The 16098-nt window shown below is 37.0% G+C and overlaps 1 protein-coding gene across 1 annotated transcript in view; it reads left to right on the plus strand.

Annotated features, from left to right (window-relative positions):
- Positions 1-16098, plus strand: part of Mmp16 (matrix metallopeptidase 16) — a 243988-nt gene that overhangs the window by 1154 nt on the left and 226736 nt on the right.

Genomic DNA, 16098 nt, shown 5'->3' on the forward strand with positions numbered 1-16098 from the left:
CCCCTCCCAAGGGACTGGAAATAAACGCGGCCCCTTCGAATAGTTTAGAGGTGTGTTTTAAATTTGATTTCACACTGACATGACAAAGCCGAGACATTTTTGGTTGCCATTTGTTTAATGTGATGGCTTTGGGAACAGACAGCAGCAGCAATGGGCAACTTAAGTAAAAGGACTTGTCAGACCTTCGCGAAAGTGCTCTTCCTGTCATCCAGTGAGCTCTAAAGCTGGTCATGTGCAGTGAGTCGAGAAAAGCCATGCACACCTGGGCTTTTTGTTGCACAGTTCTTTACACTAACATTACATTTAAGGAGAAGGCTGTGGGAGGGTCTGGGTAGCACAAACTTCTCTTAGTTATCACGGCCTCCTATATCTCAAAAGAATTACAGTTGAATCTGTGGGGATTGGTGCCGTTCTTCTCTGTTGTAATGAACTGGTTCTTGTCCCCATTGTGGTGTTAGGAGCTTGTGTTTACACAATAGCTGGACCTGTTGCACAGGGTTGAACATGCTTCATGGAACCGATTTATAAGCAAAGTGTTCATAATAAGTGCCAGGTGTGGAGGCAGAGACTGTCTTTTGGACTCCATATAATGGGGGCAGAAGAAATGTATTTGAAAAAGTAAGACCCATCATCACAGTAATTAAGAAAGTTTGCAAATGCTAAGTAGGAATATGTTTCAAAGAAACCACCATTTGAAAACCAGAATAGGTTCACCGTTTGAAGCGCACAATTGATTTATTTTACTTATAAACAGCAATGAAAAGAAGCTGAAGGTCCAGACATTTCTTGATGGACAAGTTGAACTTTTGAAATTAGATGTCACTATGGGTTTTGTCCTAACATTTAAGTCAGGAGATAATTTAATTGAGTTAAAGGCATGGCAAGTTCATAAGCTGAAGGAATGGAAGTGACAAGCTGTTGTTAGCATGCTGTATACAGAGCAGGCTGTTGCTTGTTGGTGGAGGAGACTGTTGTGGGGTGAGGCAGAGGGGGCTGGAGTAGGTCCTGGTTAGTATCTTGCTTCCTATGGGAATCTCAGCCTGGGTAGGAACTACCTGTTAGGGAGAACTCTTAACTTACCTTTGCAGGGTTGAATGACATCAATGTTTTGATGATTATTAGGTTTGTTTTGTGAGGCTAAATATAGGTTAGATTGTATTACTTTATATTGGAACCTCTCAGTCAGTTCAACCAGCGGATATTGTTACCTGAATGAGGTTGAGATCCTTTTATTAAAATGATCTCATATTGAATTTCAAATATCTCTTCCTGCCTCTCAAGGTTTATGGAGAGTAGTTAGCAGAGCCACTTTCCCCTTTTTGGGGCATCTGAGTTATTCCAGCCATGCTTATTGCACGATGCAAACATTTAACCGACAGATGAAAAGAGTCATGTGCCCCCTGAGACCTTAGTAAGCTTACTTAACACAAAGGGAATTTTCTAATGATTTATAGGAGATTGTGTCTCAGAGTTTGTATCATTTCCAAATAGCTTTGTAAGCTCTTCAGCACTTCTTTGGTTGGATGTCTAGGCATTTTCACACACACGCGCGCACATGCACACATACATACAAACACACACACACTAATATATATACATATATTTATATATATACATATATATAAAATATATGATACTATGTATATTAACTATCAAGTAGCTGATAGTAAAAATATGTATCAAAATAGCATACAAATCTAAGATAATAGAACGTTTTCTAACTTGTGTTTATGCCTGATGAATATTTACTAGATATCTCTTTCTAATAGAAAATGCTAATGGGAAAGATATTGCATTACTTTTCCAGGAGAGGCACTTGTATCATTCTTTCTAGTCTTGGTTGTAGAATAGACACAGTAAGAATGTTTTATTCCATTCATTGTCCAAAACAAACAAACCAAACCCCACAAAGCCCAGCAGTAGTATCAATCATGCTTGAGGCTCCTAAGGTCCTGTTTTTTTGTTTTTTTGTTTTTTTTCTCCTAGTATACACACTAAGTTATTAAGTTGGACCAGAGCTTTGGAGAGATTCCGTTCATGCTGACAACTAAGATTACAATGTTTTATTCATTGAAGAACTTAATTTGTGATCCCCCATACTTTTTATTTGTATGATTTAAGGTAAAAAAAAAATGCCTGTATTTTTTTCTCCCTGCGAAAGGGATTGAGCAAAGGTATTTATGTTAATTCTTTCCTGTCTGATTTTTTTAAGAAAATAAACATTTAGGATGTTCTACTTTTAGAAAGGATGGTAGAAAAATTTGAAATTCTTGTGAAAGTCAGTGCTAATGGTATTTTTGTGTGGTTTTAAAAAAGCAAATATAGAGTATTCATCAAATTAAGAAACAGACACTGTCAAAGGCAGTACTGTGAATGGATTGCCTGTATTTCTCCACTGCTCCTGAAGTCTTCAGTGAATATTCATCACTGAGGTCTGTCTGCATCCTGGAAATGGTAACAGTGAACACCAGCACATTACAGGGAAGCAGCATGACTAATATTAACTGAAAATCAAAAGCTGCTGTCATTGGATATCAGTCTAAGGCTCAGGTAGTCATTGGTCAGAAAGCTGTGAAAGTCAAAAACCGCTGTCATTGGGTGACACTGTAAGGATCAGGTATTCATTGGTCAAAAAGCTGAGCTAGTCATTGATCAGAAGCAGCTAAATTATTAACAAGAAATTGTGATTTAGATCCTATACTCTTGGAGTCAGTTTATTCTTAATGTCATTACTGCAAATTAGAGATTCCATGACTCTGGAGCTTATTTCCTGGGTGCATACATTGTTATGAAACTTGGACTATATTATAGTTTATGATGGCAATAGCTATTGACTGGGATAGCATGCCACATATATTAGCAGTTGTAGATTGATTTTGAACAATAATACCTGCTTGTTAGGAGTAGAGACATTGTAAGCCAGGTCTATGCTGAAAACAAAGCATGTAAAACTGAATTGTACATAGAGCAGTATCGACAATGATGGGGGAAAGTCTTGAGAAGGCAAAATTTGATTTTCTTAAATAGAAGAAGATTCTATGTGCATATTGATCATTTACTAAAAGTGTTATAAATTGTGACTGTAATTATTTTTTAAGTTTTTTTACATTTGTTTTATATAACTGGTTGGGATCTGTTCATCAGTTGTCTCATCTGTCTAAAAGTTCAAAGTTTCACTTGGATAGCTGTGTACTGCATTTGAAATTGCCAAGGATTGGTTACGAGATATGTTAAGAGATAAAAAATACCTATGTTTTATAGATTTAAAATTGCTGTATGTTGACACACTTCTATTTCCTACGTCTTGTTTTCTATTTCTTTTAATGTTCCATATTCATTATTTAATTAGCTCATAAAATTATGTCTGGCTCTAACCTTTACCTAGAGCATCTCATACGTCTGTCGTAGTATCTATAACCAATCTGGAGCAGGGGCCCGGTGACTAATTCATAAGTGTGTGTATCTGCTACGAGGTTGTAGGCAGAATGAGCAGTCCACATGTGCTGGACATTTGACATGTTTCATAGGGACAGGATCTATAACCAGGGGACCAGGAGTTAACAGTTCTGGACTCTCCATCTTCTCCTTTTGTTTCACTTTGGCTCTGTTTTTCTCTTTGGAAGTTGTCCGGACAGGCTCTGCCTAAATCTAGAGTTCTTTCGGAAGTGCTTCTGAAGGTACACAGGCTGGGGAGGCACATTTGTTCTGATAGCCCCTTGAAAAGTCCACTGAGATTTGAAGTTGCATCTCTGTCTGTCCAGCTGGATACTTTCCAGACTCTTCTAGAAAATAAGGATCAAGTTATATTCTTCAGTAAAGTAAATTTAAAAGTGCTGTATATGAAGTTTCTACTTCTTATTAAGGATATGTAGTTACTAAATAGGAAATCTTCTTTATTTTTCTAATGTTGAACTAATGTTATTATGTGTCGATTTATTTCATTTTGAGACCCTCTGCAGCTATTCACCATGTAACTTTTCAGAAGGTATTTATAAATGACTAATTAGAAGTTTTTCAGGAATATACTGACAAAGAACACAAATCCTGACACTAGATTTCCTGGCTTCTATCTAATCTCATTGCTTCTGTTGGAGTGCTTATCAGTCTCTGAAAGTTACAGTTTGCATATTTGAGAGATGATAGTATTTGCTTTGAGCTTGTTTTGAGGTTTGAATGAATATTGTATAGCCTGTATATATATATATATATATATATATATATATACATATATATATATATCTTATAGGAATAACTTCTTCACATGGTTAAATTCAATTCTTTTTTTTTTGTTGTTGTTTTTAGAAATCACTCTGGATAGATGTAAATCAATGTTGATACAGAGGACATTGACAGGATACCAACCAATTACATAATAGTCTATCACAGTCAGCCAGTCTGGAAGACTTCATTTAAATATCTTTTCTATTTTTGTATTATAATGTCTTGAAATCTATCATGCGAACATCAGAACATTTTCTTCCTGTGTTTTTTTTTCTTAGACAGTTTGGCTTAAGAACGTGATTTTCACATTTTGTCATGTCATCTGTTACTACCATAGAATGTCAAGTACAGCTTACACCTTCTATTACAAGGCAGAGTTCTCTCAAATCTGTTCATAGTTTAAATAATACCATCAAAAATATTTCTTTATAATTCAAATAACATGTCCATTTTCATTCAGTTAGGGGCCAGGTGCTTTGTAGACCAATCGTAATCAAAATTTGAATGTCAAGTTCCAAGAATATCAGGAAAAAACATTGTCCATGAAGACACAGAGCATGGAGCATGAAGGCGGCATCAGTCTGGTGCTTTTCAGTAACCGCTTTGAACATGGCCACTTTTCCATTGACATTTTCTAAAGAAGCAAGTATTAAAATAAACTGTCAATAATGCCGTGTTGGTTTGTATTGACTGCTAACTTGACAACGTCCAGAATCACCTTGGAGACAAACCTCTGGGTCTGTCTGGGAGAGATGTTTCTAGATTGCCTAATTAGGGTGGGAGATGCTGGGAGCCCATGTTCGCAAAAGCTCTACCATTTCTTCCACAAGGAACTATACTCTCAAGCTGTGAACCCAAATAAATTTGTCCCTTAAGTTGCTCTAGCATTTTACCACAGCAATGAGAGACAACAAAACAAAACAAAGAAACACCCTCCTTCACATTAATACAAAAGGCCATTTTCAAATTTACAGTAGTTAGTGTCTGTTTCATTATATGTTATATATACAGCCATGCAATGTCAGGTGTGGGACATACATACCACACAATTTGAGAACAATTTAGGGTTCAGAGGTAAATATTTCAAGCTTTCTCTAAATTGTGTGCCTTTGGTTATTAATTACACATAATCACATTACTATGTCTAGCAGCAAAGTGAGCTTCATTCTCAAGTATCAACGTAGTCTTGTTACTAATAAAAATGCTGGCATCAGATGACAGTAAGGTTAAAATTAGCTTTTTACCAAGGTAGCACACTTTAAACATTAAATACTAGAAACAAGAACATGTTATTCCACAAACATGTGTCCGTCACTCACAAGTAGTACTTTTTAAGGAAAAAGGAAGTTGGAATATGTTGTCTGAGTTTCTTGAGAGTGTATCTCAAAATTGATTATCTATCTTCTATCTATCTATCCATCCATCTATTTAAATATCTACCCATACTATCTATTATACATGTATTATGTATATATACATATGTATATATTTACCTACCTTGTTATAATCTATCATATGTGCATCTCATGTTTGTTGTAATGCTATCGCCTATCTGTCTATGTATTATGCGTGTTTATCTGCTTATTGTGGGAGATAATTTTGACACATCATCAGAGTGCTAGTTTACATTTCTCATCACATATTTAATTCTTGACCCTGAGAAATATTTATTTCATGAAACATGCAGCTAATATAACCGACGAGAAATTCCATGCAAAATGCTAAGTGCTAAGTAATTACTTAAGTAATGGCTAAGAAACAAAAGTTCTCTTGCATTACTTTTTCTTAGGAAAGTTATTTGTAGAATTTTGACATGACTTTTGAAACCATCTTTGATTGATTCTTCTTGCCATGTGGCACTGAGTCCGTGGTGTTTCAACCCCTACACCACTCATACACCGATTTATAAAGTTTGAATTTATAAGCAGCTTGGTTGATTAAATGTGACCTCTGAGTGCAGTATATGAAAAGTGGCTAGAGGGCGCAGTTGAGCTGTCTACTAAATACTACCACGCCAAATCCAGACAATATTGCTGATGCCCAGAAGTGCATGCTGACCTAAGCCTGATACAGCTTTCTCCTAAGAGGCTCTGCCAGAGTACTGCAAATACAGAGGTGGACGCTTGCAACCACCCATTGAACTCCCCAGTGGAGGAGTTAGAGAAAGGATTGAAGGAGCTGAAGGGGTTTGCATCTCCATAAGAACAACAATACCAACCAACCAGAGCTCTCAGGGACTAAACCACCATCCAGGGAGTACACATGGACAGACCCATGGCTCCAGCTGCATATGTAGCAGAGGATGGCCTTGTTGGACATCAGTGGGAGGAGAAGCCCTAAGTCCTGCCAAGACTGGGCACCCCAGTGTAGGGTAATATATGGATGCGGAGACAGGTTGGGTGGGTGAACATTCTCATAGAAAAAGGTGTCGGGGGATGGGATGGGGGTTTATGGACGGGAAACCGGGAAAAGGGATAACATTTGAAACGTACATAAAAAAATCATTAGAAAAAAGAAAAGAAACGAAATGAAAGTAGGTAGAATCAGATGTCACCAAAAGACTCATACACAATCAAATATTTTTAATGAAATCAGCGAGCACATAGATCATGATTTAAGATATTACCTGGCTTGCATGGTGGTCACTTGGAACAAAGAATTACATATTTCCTCAACTCAGATTCAAATTAATGTTTCTTTGGGGGGAAAATGATGTCCTGAGCTTGACAGTATGCTATAAAATGTGATGTGGTAGCACCACTTGCTTCATATACTTTTCTTACTTGTTGGAAAGGTCATAATCTATGTTTTCAATGACTGCACTGGCTTTGGTATGGCCAAAATGACTCATGCACTTAGAAAGGAGATGGGTAAGTTTTGTTTGGTAACGCCTACTCTACTGTAGGTCGCAAACATCAAATGTTAAATGTACAGAATGGTTAATTAATCCTTTCACATCTACTTGTATTATTTTCCTAACATTTTGTTAGAATCATATTCAGTGACTATTTTTCCACTGAAGACAGGTTTTGAAATACCGTTTATGCCTATTGTTTTAAAAATGAGTAAGAAGTTCTTCCCAAACAGGAGTTTCAGCAGTCTTTCTATTTGAAAAATTTATAACTCACATGAATGAATATTAAATGGGAGAAGTATATGAATAAGAAGACATTGACTAGCACATTAAAGAGTATCAAGATGTAATTAAGGTATAACCTATTCACAGATATAATCAGGCTTTAGAAATGTGTTTTAGTCTAGTCAGTTGAGTAAGATATGGAAAAATAAAATAAGCTATGTTCTCAGGAGGGATAATTATTAGAATATGTAAATTATTTAGTGGAATGAAAATTTCATCTATTTGGTTTAGCTGTAAACAAGAGAAGGCAGAGAAAATCTTCTCAAGGAAGCTGAATACTGTCATTGATGGCATTCCATGTCTCCAAATTGTGTGCACTTGATGTGGCCTGAGTTGTGCACCTCAGCACATGTCTGACATAATTAATCTCAGTGGATATCACCAGAAAAAGTTTTCCATGGGAACTTTTCAGAGTGGAATCAGTGTCATGCGATGATTGTTTTTAACGATTGATGCTTGTCTTGGTTTTAGGTATCTATCTTTTGTGTGTTCATTCTTTCTTTAAGCATTTGCTTGTCCATTTCTTCTCATGAGCCTACTTATATCTTCTAGTGTCTTGAGGCACCTAATATTTTCAAGATATTTCCAAGTCTGCTTTCCAAGTTGTAAAACGTTGTGAGAAGCCACAATATTTACCCCTCCTTATCTTCATCATGAGTTAAATGAAAGAGATGCCAGTAGGGCAAATAGGTTTCAGGAGGTAACGAGTGCCCAGTTGCTTGTATGACGTTGAGAACAAGCTCAGTCTGGAGCACTGGCAGTTAAAGATAAAACCTTCTGTGCAGATTGAGTTTTCTTAGTATGCAGCAACTTTTCATATGTTACTGACTACTTTACATCTGTATGGGATTAAGGATAATTCTTTACTCCATGGGCAATTCAGAATTAGGGGGCATTATTTGCTTCCAACAGGAATACCATCTTCATTGTTTGTGGAATGCATAAGTCTTTAATGACTGCACTGAACCCATATAAGCAGTCACTCATCCTTGATACTGCGAGTAGGGGGAGGTTTACTTCCTGTAGTCTCTCTCATGACTAGAAGTGCAGAAATAGTTTTTTTTGCCATTGTATACTAATTAGAAAAACATCTGGAAAATTAGTTCAATGGAGCAACCTAAGACTTATTCAGAGGTTTCAATTTAGCCACACAAACAACTTTAAGTAACAATTGAATGCTCAGACCTTAAAAGTGTTTAGCTATCCTGTTTTAGCACATATCATTATCACTACAGTGTTGGGAGTTAGCAGAACTCTTCCTCCTTTACAGAGGAGGGAGTGAGTATTTTGCCAGAGCCATATTCCATTGAAGTGTTTGGAGGATAAGCCTAGAATTAAAAGAGGAAGACTGTGTCTGGAATGCAGGCTCCTAAGTCATTTTAGGCGAAAAGTGATTTCCAGGCTCTCGGGAAGAAATTTTGGATCCACTTCCAATTATGACATCTTTCATACTCCAATCTAAAACTAAATATTTAATATACATAATGAATTCAAGGGGGCTGTTCTAAGCAGAGTCTTAACCTGGAGTAAAACTGAATACAGTGCCTAGCGTTGACTGCTCAACAATGATTATCTGGAGACCAGTAAAGTTTTTGTGTTAAATGTCTGTTGTGATTTTTAAGCATTAGAAATTTATAACCTATCTAAGACCTAATCTGACATTACATATTATATCACATAAATTGTAATCTTATTTCTCAACAATTTGTAACAATGTAGGTTACTATTGAATATGATGTTCAGAGGTCATAAACATTTCATGATGAAATATATTGACCATTGTAGAAACAAAATGTCAGCAGTTAGCATTATGGTGCCCTGCAGGAAAGCAGGTTTGTGTGAAAGACTGTGGGCTTGTGTATGTCTACAGCCTGGTGTATTATATGGCTTTTGGTCATTTCTGTGTTTATATTTTTATCACCAGTTGTATAGAAAGTTCAAGATAACAGATAAACTATTCAAAGTATTAATTTGTAATGTAAAAGAAATTTCTTAATAGAGTGAAACAGAGAGAGTAAGAGAGAGAGAGAGAGAGAGAGAGGGAGAGAGGGAGAGAGGGAGAGAGGGAGAGGGAGGGAGGGAGAGAGGGAGAGAGGGAGGGAGGGGAGAGAAGATGCTTTGAAAATAATTGAGTAAATCTCCACATATTTTCATAAGGCCTCATATCCAGTCCATGCCATATTTATACAGATTACGAGTTGGTTACTGATGCAGATATATTAAATAACATCTTTAGGTCTTATGATCGTTACAGTGTGTAACTTCCATGACTCATAATATATTCATTCATCTTTTAAAGGAGATTTGTGTCTAAACCAGCTTACTAGGGAAAACTCTAGGTTGTTTTGTGAGGTTGTTAGTGTGAGATACTTATCCCATAACTTTTTTTGCATCCCCTTGAGCAGTGCATTACAATGTGTGTGAGAGATTTAAGTACCGTGTCCCTTACGCACTATAAACTTGTGTGGGTGGAGTTACTGACTCATTTTCCCCGTTACTCATATGTAAAACATGGAAGATAATGATCAAGTTTGCTGTAAGATTAAACACCTCAGGACAGATATTCAACGATGATGAAATAACATTTTCATAATAAGTGTTGCCTATATACATAAAAACATAGTTTTTTATTTAGTCCCTCCATCCTAAAATAACTCTCAAAATGCACAAAACCATGATTCCTAGTAACTTAATGTTTAGTAGAGAATGAGATTATCTTTTTCTATAATAGTTTTCAAATGTGTATAACCAGTGCGGCTCTATAAAGGCAAACATTTAATTGGGGCTGGCTTAGCGGTTCCGAGGTTCAGTGCATTATCATCATGGCAGCAAACAGGGCAGCATCCAGGGAGTCATGGTACTGGAAGAGCTGAGCGTTCTACGTCTTGTTCCCCAGGTATCCAGAATACTGGGATCCTTAGGCAGCTTGAAGGAAGATCTCTTGTGCAATGGGGAGGGCCTCCAAAGTTCATGCCCACAGTGACCCTCTTCCTCTAACAAGGCCACACTTCCTAATAGTACCACTCCCTACGGGCCATGCATGTGGAAACCACCAGTCAACATGCTGGAGAGAAACAATACAAAGAAGGACAGAACGAGTGACCTGTAGATGATTCTTTCCTTGCAGGTGCCTTCCTGTGAAGTCACTAAGGAGGGATAGGGGAAGCGATCGAATAGATTAGAGGATTAATAACTGGTACTTAGCAAACAATGGCAATAGCGTTAGCCTGCTCACCATTCCAGGCAGACAGGAAAACCGCATTTTCATGGTGTATTTGCAGAGTACTCAAAATTATCCTGCCATGGTAAGTGGGAAATAACTATCCCAAAATGCAGGAAAATATGTGTTTCTGCTTAACCACTCGTGAAGTCTGAAGATTTGAAACATCTCTAAGTGACTTAGCAATGACGCTCCACAGTATTGATTGGATTAAATATGTCATACCCCCAATGGTAAAACTCATTGTTTTTGTCATCAAATAAAAACGTACTAAGCATGGAGATGGTAAGTGAGGCAGTGATAGATCAGACAGATAAATGTCCACATAATCAGGAAAACCTGAGGCCAGGGACTAAACCACTAGCCAAAGACTAAACATGGACTGACCCAGGCCTCCAACTGCATATGTAGCAGAGGATGGCCTTGTTGGGCACCAATGGTAGGAGAAGTCCTTGCTCTTGCCAAGGTTGGACCTCAGTGCAAGGGGATTTTGGGGGGCGGTGTGGTAAGGGGGTATGGCTGCAGGGGGGCAGCCTCGTAGAAGAAGTGGAGGGGGAAGGGATATGGGGCTTATGGACAGGAAACTGGGAAAGGGGATAGCATTTGAAATATAAATAAAGAAATATCCAATAAAAAAGAAAGAAAAAGAAAGAAAAAATAAAATAAAATAAAAGTAGATTGTGTGGGTGCTGAGACAGGAGGGTGGGTGTGGGACCATCCTCATAGAAGCAGGGGGATGAAGGAAGGGATACGAGGTTTAACTGGGAAGGGGGATTGCATTTGAAATATAAATAAATAAAATAACCAATAATGTAAAAGAGAAATAAAGGAGGTTGTGGGAACATAGAGCTGAATGCCAGAGTTGGAGACAGCAGCATCCTTGGGGTTTATTGGCCAATATGTCTATCTGAAGAAGCGAATTCTTGATAGAGAATCTATCTCTAAAATTAAGGTGGAGAGTGGATAAGGAAGGTATGTGATGTTCTGTGACCTCCACACACATGTAACACACACAGATAGTTTCCTCTACAGCATATAATTCAGGCATGTGGAAAGAAGTACAAGAGAACAGTTCTGAATTCAGAGAGAACTCAGTGTACGTAAGTGAAACCCAAACATGACATAGACATTAATCTTAGAAAATAAGAATGTTGAGTAATTATAACTATGATTTATACTCAAAAATTGACACTGTAATCAAGGTAATGTTGGATTAAATTCCTCTACAAGTAGGTGATAATTTCATATACTGTGTCCCACAAATTGACGCAAGAACAAATGAATTGAAATGTTAAAGTGCTTACGTGTAGACTATGCTGGTGTTTATCATTTGGCCTTAGCTGAATAGTGCGTTCCTACTGCTAAAACATTAAAGGAATACCAGTGCCTTTTTTTTTTTTGTCTCCCGTTTGCATCTTTCTTCTCAGTTGCACCTCTGTTCTCATCTGTGCTCCTCATGAGCAAGAGATGGATCTCATCTCTTTACATTTTCTCTCACTTGTGTTTTCAACTACATCACTGCTCCTGCCTGACCACATGGGTGCAAGCCTCAAGGCTACACACCCAATCTTCCTGCTCCCTGGTACTCAGTCACAACTTCAGACCGTTTGCTTCATGCCATGTATTTAAATCGATCTCCAGTCTTCACCTCTCTTAAATAGCCTAATTTTGGGGTCTTACTAGCACCAGTATTCCCAGGCTGTATTATTCCTTGGTTTTTCCGCAAGACATCTCACTGTCAAAGTCCACTCTTCTCTCTAGCCTCAAAGATAAACATTCAATGTCTGCATCCTGTGATATATCAGAGGGATGGTCTCTGCTCATCTAAAAGGAAATGAAAACACAAATAACTCTAACATGTGTTTCATATCTGTGGTAGATTATTAGAAAGACTTAATAAACCTTAAAATATTTATCTAAAAATCCACTAAGGATGGCGCCGATATATTTGTCTTATAAAAAATACTTTATGAAAATTAAATAGTACAAAACTTTTAAAAAGGAGCATTTGTTTACATTTACTTAAATACCTGTTGTAGCTAGATGAAAAAAATAGCTAAACTCTTCTTCACACTTTTGCGTTTACATAGGCAATATTACAAAATATTATACATAGCCGCTAGTGAGCTCAAGAGGCACTTCCAAGTAAATGAGAGAAAAGAGGCAGATTTCATAGCAACTTATGAAAGGCATTTAATCTAGAAGGGACTGAGATTCTTATGACATTTTGGCACACACACACACACACACACACAAGCTACACTAAACAGATTTTAAACATCACTGTTAAAAATCCATTGAGCTGTTCACTAAACGTTAAGGCTTGGCCCATAGGTGTTTAATAGCAAAATTCCAATTCACTCTGCTTCTGTGTGACTTTGAGCTGTGATATTCCTCTCACTTGAACCCTCTAGGCCAAATGCATGGAGAGAAATTTAAAGGGACTAAAAGAATTTTTCTCCCTTTTGCTGAGAGCATATGGGTAAATTTAGACTATCAGAGCCAATTAAGTGCCTTGCAAATAATCTACTGCCCAGGTGTTATACAATAGATCCTTTCTGTTTCCCATAGTAAAGTGCAGCTAACTAGGAGACAGTGTATTTGTTTGGTCACCATTGTGTTCAATGAACTGGAGATTGGTTTGCTAAAACTAAAGAGGTTACTGTCTCTATACTCAGGGAACAAATGGGTTATATTACCTAGATTCAAAGGTATCAGTGGTTAGTAATATATTTTTATCCATTTCTCTTTGTTTCTTAACTCATTGGGCCCAATGAATATCTACTTATTTTCTTTTTTTTATTTTCAATTGTTAATCATTAATGTTATAAAGAATTAAAACGCTTATTTTATACAAGATAACTCTAAATATATTCCTTATTGTCTTTAAATTTACACCACGGCTAAGAGATTATTAGTGGTAAATTGATGGTGAAAGTTAATATATCACAAAAAGCTGAAATTTAGTATTATATTACCCACTTCTGTAGCTTTCAGTATTTGTTTCTTTTTTCATATTTCTTTTATTTCATATTTATTTTTTTAACTTTTCTTTGCAATGTCTTTAAAGTTTGAAACTTTGAAGTAGTTATTTCTGTGTTACCATGACTGTTCTATTGGTGGGAGGTTGAATTTGTTTTTGAAGAAAAAGAAAGAAAAACAATCGATCATCTTAGCCATCGTCATCACCATTATCCTCATTTGGAGTTGGGACTTTTTACTCAACACTTTTATTTAAGACTCTTGGTATTATGATAGTACAAGAATCCATATGATCGAATGCTAGCAGTAGAGAATGGTGATCATAAAATATGAATGTCATTCAGACTGTCGACTAGGTGGACCAAGCAAGCAGGGAACTCATTTTTTCATCATTTTTATTAGTTCTCTGAGGATTTCATACACAGCGTCTTGTTCATATCCCTCTCCCAACTTCTCCACTACCTACATTTCTTCACAGTTTTTAAATCTCTGGTCTGTACAAAGCCCTCTCATGTAACCTTAATTCTGCCCTCACTTTCTGTCTGCCTCCACTCCTTGTTACAGTCTCTGTGCCATGCGGGCCCCTTACTCATTGCCATCCTTTTCCTTTACAGTCTAGGTGGAAGAAAATGCCTTTCTTTACCAGTACGTGCTTACATCCAAGTTTGCTGTCCAAAACCCAAGAAAAGCCCCAAGATTAGTCAACATTAGGGCATTTATTCCCTTTGAACTTCAAAGAATGTTTGAAGTCCATAAATAGCAGGTCCTGGAGCCAGGAGCAGCAGAGAAAGGTGGTTTTCCCAGAAACCGAATACATATATTCTGCAGGTCATCTGCAGTAGATGCCTAAGGTGGGCGAAGTGGCTTATTCTTGCAATTTGTTCGAGTTCTTCTCATCCATCTGTCTTTCTTCCTTTCTATATCTTCAACTAGCCTACTAACATTTGCTCAATTCCTTTCCTACTTTCTTTCTAGCGTCTCTTTTGTCTGTCATTTTCCTTGTCACCTCTGGGTACATTTGGATGGCAGAGCGCCTGTACATCAAAGCTGTGACTGTCAGCCGAAAGCTATCACACATGCAGAGTGAAAGTCAGTGTGGAAAAGGGCAATGAAGTCATCATTTATGCACAGATTACATAACAAAGACAGAATATAGACTAAGTGTAGCTTATAGCATGAGGAGAACATACCCAGATGCTCAAGGTTGGTCTTGAGCTGTAATTTGGCGTTTTGCTATTAGTTTTCCTCAAGTTGGAGACATGGAGAAATAGATAATCTTTTTGTTCTCCTCTTCCAACAAATCATTTTACTGACTGAGGAATCTTCCTGGCCCCAAAGTTTTTTTAAGTGAGGGGATCATAGATCTGATTGTTTCTATGATTAACCACACAGTTCATTAAATATCTGAAATATTAATAAAATTGATAAAAGCCACTTGCTCAAAAGAAGAAGGGTAATACATGAAGCTTTAGAACTTTCGACAACAGTGTTCGTGTGACCTTTATGAACATGCAAGGGAGGTGAATCCTTAGTTAGATGTCAGAAGTCATTAGGGTAAGCTAGGGATGAGGGAGGGTCTTGTATTTTTTGGGCTGTTGTCTGCTTTGACAAAATGCAGTGTGAAAGAGTAAAGTTTTATCTGTTTCAATAATCACGTGTATGTAACTGTATTAGTGTGTTCTTACAGACCAATTTTGGTCAAACAAAAGGATCAAGAGTGAAAGTATATTTATAAATATTTTCTGATTTCAAACACTGACAAATTCATTTTGCTTCAAATAGTTTTATTTGGAATATATTCTTTTTCGCAGTAGCAGAGGTAAGTTGACTTGTAGGAATAGGTCTCTCATCGCAGCCTTAGGCACTTTAAACAAGACTGCCTTTCTTTCATCTTTGTTTAAATTTATATGCAATGTTACAACTAAACAGATTCCTAACTATGTACACATTATGTCATATCTGTTTATACATCTTACTTTTCATAAGGGAAAGATTTAGAGTACAGCATGCATATTCATGTGTAATTCAAAGAGAGCTTTTGAAACATCAGTCAACGTTTTATACCTGTCTCAGTATTTTTATCGTATTTTTAAAATTTGTTGCAAATAAGTAACAGAGATATTGAAATGAAAGAAATGTTTGACTGTTTCCTGGACAGAATGAAGAAGACAATTAGACTGTTACACTCTAGGCACTCTTTGTTCTGAATTGCTGCTTGTAAGACTTACTACAGTTATTGATCAGACAGAGGGGGGATAAAAAAAACTGCACACAGAGAATAAAGCATCTTGGGAAAGGAGTACCCCTTCCTTTTCAGTCTATCCTTGAAAGGACTATCTTTTGTTTCAAATTATTACATAGCACTCTAATGAGAGATTGCCCGGTTTCTTTGAGGTAGATTTTAAATCAAGGATGAGGGGCTAGGGAGATGGTAAGGGTAAGAGTACTTGCCATTAAGTCTATTAATCTCAGTTTAATTCCCACATGTTGGAAGGAGGCAAAAGACAAACTGTCTTTTGACTCCATACCAGTGCTA

This window comes from Rattus norvegicus, chromosome 5 (genome assembly GCF_036323735.1).
Source record: "Rattus norvegicus strain BN/NHsdMcwi chromosome 5, GRCr8, whole genome shotgun sequence".
Lineage (NCBI taxonomy): Eukaryota > Metazoa > Chordata > Mammalia > Rodentia > Muridae > Rattus > Rattus norvegicus.